The following is a 4,860-nucleotide window of genomic DNA, read 5'->3' on the forward strand; positions in this document are numbered from 1 at the left end:
TGAATCTGGCGTAGTCCTCCAGACGTGGATGAGCAGGGTCCTGCAGGAGTGGCGTGTCCTTGCTGTCTGTCACGGGTTCCAGGTTCCAGGAAATCAGTCGGAAGAGGAATAGAGTTCAGCGTCTGGCCGGAGCTTAGTGTGGCCTGGCTGGTATGGACCTGGGTTTCAGGATTCAGTTCCCGATAGCGGGCCTGGTCTTTTTTAGGCGGCAAGCGCGCAGCACTTACGGGCCCGGAGTCTCTGTCACTTTGCCTTTCAGGAGGCAATGGACGCTCAGCATGTTCTCAATCACAGTCTCTGGCAAAGCTAGCATGAATTTTGCACTGCTTCGGTGTTGGGGGGACAGAGCACTTGCTTCACCCTGCTGTGCCCTATCTCTTCCCGCCAAGTCTGAACGCTTCCATGTGCGCTCTCCCCTAATAAAACTAGCCTTGCCCCCTGCCAACAAGTGCAAAGGTCAGTTCGAGTCTCTAAGCTTTCCCCCGGACAACAGAGGAGACGGCGTAAAAGAAGTGCCCCCGGCCCGGTCCTTCTTCTTACATCCACATCTGTGCAAACACAGTGACAAACTTCTCCAAGGCGGCCACAATGACATCACACTGAGCGGTTGGACTATTAGCACTCACTCTGTGCCTTTGTCTCCTACTCTCCAGGATCAGACTCTCACATGTCTGATATGGAGAACTGCACACATTGCTCCCCTTGCTGCTAGCTCCACCCACTTTCACTAACCTGCTCAGCTAATCAGTCTCTTCCTCTGCTGTTTCTCCTCCCCTATGATGCAGAGAAGAGCGATGTCTTCTGGGAGTTGTAGTTCAGGGCAGTGCAGCAAGAGCGTCATTAATGTCCGCTGATGTGAATGTGTAATCCCAGCAGCAGCAGTCTCTGTACAAATAGGTCTCACTGCAGATGTTACATTCATGTAACTTTATAGGTAACAGAGGTTATATAAAATTGTGACCCGATTCAGCTACAGAAGTAGGAATCATTATTATGACTGCTATATGTAATTCACAATGACACATCAAAGACTGCGATTACATCATGTCACCATAAATCACATAGATATATTACTTTCTGGGTTGGATGAATACCAGTGGATCCTCTAGTGGTCCCACACTCTGACACACTAATAAAGCTCTAGTACAACAGGGTCTCTAAGGTCCAATAGTAGACAACCCCCCTGCAGATAATCATTTGCCACTACGACAATTTCCTATGAGATGTTTCACAAATAGCCTATTAGACAGTTTTCCTGATATGTCGTGTGTACACCGATGACCATTACATTTTATGATGGTCTTATGGCTCCATACACATTACACTAAAGTTGACCAAACACATTATCAGCAGGATTGTGTAATGGTCTAAAATGTATGGGGACCACCTGACTCACCCAATAAATGACATCTGGGGACAGAAAGATCTGGCCATTGGAATGACCGAGGCCAGTCCTTTTCTTCAGAGGGGAGATAAGAGAAGAAGAGTCTGGCAGTCTTATTTTATATAGAGAAAACAAGGGCGCTCGCCGAGCATTACTGTGTATGGAGTAGTCGGGAGAGATAGCTGTTGACGAAACAATTTCTCGGCCAACAGCTCTAATGTGTGAGGGGACCTTTAGAACTTGAGGTGCACATGTTCTATGGAAATACATGGCCCAATTCATCAAGACCAGCAATTTCCTTGGTGACAAAATTTTGCCACTCTTCAAAACTCTTACGACACATTTTTGGCATAAAAGCTTTGATAGATTCAGGCTCAAAGGAAATAATTATTTCCCCTGGCAGGTGCAAGATATTCTAGTTCAACACGAACCCCCGCCATATCTAATTTCTTTTTTAAGATCCCAATTATTGTATTGTTCCTAATTTGAGATGATTATGGTATCTTTCACTTATCTTTTAAGCATTATACCAAATAATGTCCCTTTCAAATGGGTCTGAGATATGTCCTGGGGTATAGCAAAGAAGAAAGACATAGTGGCACCATTGATACACTCCACAATGCTTAAGACTGAGAAATAAGTGATATGTGCCAACTCCAGACCACTTGCTAGAATAAAATACCAGCAATCATTAATGATGGAGATGTGGAGACGTCTCTTCTGGAATGAGCAGTGGTGAAATAATAGGGTCTTTAACTTGTACAGTAGGAGGGAAGTGGTGGACAACCAATTACACTTATTTATATTCTACAGAGGAATGCTGTTCCCCTTACACGGCACAAACCACGCATTAATAATGGTGGACTAAATCCAAGTGTAGCTATTTCATACATTCCACGAAACACACATCGGGAGGAGGGGGGAGATTCTAGTACAGAGGGAAGAAAGGAAAAGCCAGAAACAAACAGATCAAAAGTTCTTTTATTTTTGTGTTGGGGAATAATAGTAACTAAACATCTGTTGTGTGCGCTCCATCTGTTGCTGTATGGATGCCTTATTTTCACATGCGCTGGAAGCTATTAGAAAATGCCAGGATGAAGGCTGATTAAAGCTATGGAGAACAAGGACTGTGTGTCTTAAAGGCCCATTGAACTGGCAGCCCACTAATAAAAGGCAGTTTGTGGTTATGAGCAGTTATGCAATGAAAGTTAAGTGTCTTGCATTCTGATGGAAAGTTTCCTGGAAGAAGATTGCTCAGATATAAAAGCATGAAGGTTCTGAGGTAGCCAACGTATCGCTAGATTAGATTATCACTTTCCAACACGGAACATCCGGAAACCGTTACTAATGTCAAAAGATCGTTATCCTCCTCGATTAGAGCTCGTTCTGCTCCATCAATGACTGTTCCTGAAACTAAGACTTGGCTTGTGGTTTACGTCAACGGATTTGAGATATTACAAAGTTCCGGCCGCCTGCCAATGTAGTGTTCAGAAGGAGGCCAAATAGAGTGGTCAGCGCTTCTTGATTAAGAGGGTAGATTTTTTTAATAAGGACCACACACAGCTAATAGGGTCTGCTACCACTCTAATCCATCCAATTAATGTGTTGAATGGGTTGAATAGCCAGGACAAGAGGTTCCTCTAGGATGGTGGTTAATGCAAAGGTGGTATTACCATAGTGATGGCTTGGGCACTGATGGTGCCACACCTAATAACCATGATATACTTGGCTTGATTTTATTGAGGCTTCCATTGATTGAGGAAGCAAATGTGAACTGTCACTCAGAGGAAAGCAGTGTCCTCAAAACCTTTTGAGCCTCCATAATGTCCCCCCACATATTATATAAATGTCATCCAAACCTGACAATTTTTCCAGTATCAGCCATGTATGAGTGCTATCTGACTGTCCCCCAACAGATGATCTTGAGGGGAGAGAAGGGAGTGTCAGATTCCCTTTGAAGGGTCCTCTGACTATAAGATGATGGCAAGGTGTTCTGTTGTTTTAATCACAATAATCCCCTTTAATCTGTGGTGGAATCTGAAGTGTTAAACTCCCCCTGCAGCGCCTCCACAGAGGAAATGGGCCACTGGGGCAATATACATGGTGCTATTAACCTTTACACCCATTTGGTTCCTGTTAGTTGCATACAGATCTTTTCTGGCGGGAATAACAAAAGACATACTGGCACATCCAAGCTAGTGTGAACAGGTGCATACCAGGAGCAGCTACCTCCATATACAATATACAAAGAAAGTTTGCACTCTATCGTGCTAAAGCATGTCAATGTGAAATATAAGAAATATGAATAGCAATATGGCTTCTGAACATTAGGAAAATATACAGTATGAGGCACTTTGCACAAAATTTGGCCAAATCATACCTGGGGTCTATCACTCTCAATCTGCCCTCCCTGTGTAGTGCGAGGGTGTTAGGTGTCAGATTTCTGTCGCTGCACAGCGAGAATCCCGAGCCTTGCCTCCGATGGTCTCCCATTCCTCTCCAGCCACAGAGGAGGTTGCTCAGCAAACTCGCCGGTCCCGGCACTCTGCCCAGACCAGCTCCGTGGGTTTGCTTGCTGCTGCCACCTCTGTCACAGCTATGGCAATGCATGCTGCTCAGCAGCGAGATTCTCCAGGGACTAAGTCCTCATGTCGGGCCACTGAGCATGCCCATGGAGTGATCTCCCATTGGAGATCGAAGGTCACGTACTTAGGTCCTGCTCGTGTTCGGATTGGCCCATCCGAGAAGCAAGGAAGGTCCCTGACGCTCGCGGCTATAAAAGGTTCGCATGGCCGCTCAGCCATGCGCTAGGATAGACTGTAATTTCAGACTATGAGGAGTGAGTGGTGTATGCACATATGAATGTCTCTGGTGACTGACTGAATGCAAATGTGGTATTACCTTAGTGATGGCTTGGGCACTGATGGTGCCACACCTAATAACCATGATATACTTGGCTTGGCTATACTGACTGAATGCAAAGGTGGTATTACCATAGTGATGGCTTGGGCACTGATGGTGCCACACCTAATAACCATGATATACTTGGCTTGATTTTATTGAGGCTTCCATTGATTGAGGAAGCAAATGTGAACTGTCACTCAGAGGAAAGCAGTGTCCTCAAAACCTTTTGAGCCTCCATAATGTCCCCCCACATATTATATAAATGTCATCCAAACCTGACGATTTTTCCAGTATCAGCCATGTATGAGTGCTATCTGTCTGTCCCCCAACAGATGATCTTGAGGGGAGAGAAGGGAGTGTCAGATTCCCTTTGAAGGGTCCTCTGACTATAAGATGATGGCAAGGTGTTCTGTTGTTTTAATCACAATAATCCCCTTTAATCTGTGGTGGAATCTGAAGTGTTAAACTCCCCCTGCAGCGCCTCCACAGAGGAAATGGGCCACTGGGGCAATATACGTGGTGCTATTAACCTTTACACACCCATTTGGTTCCTGTTAGTTGCATACAGATCT

Source organism: Dendrobates tinctorius, unplaced genomic scaffold (assembly GCF_039654945.1).
Source record: "Dendrobates tinctorius isolate UK_male_01 unplaced genomic scaffold, ASM3965494v1 ptg000049l, whole genome shotgun sequence".
Classification (NCBI taxonomy): Eukaryota; Metazoa; Chordata; class Amphibia; order Anura; family Dendrobatidae; genus Dendrobates; species Dendrobates tinctorius.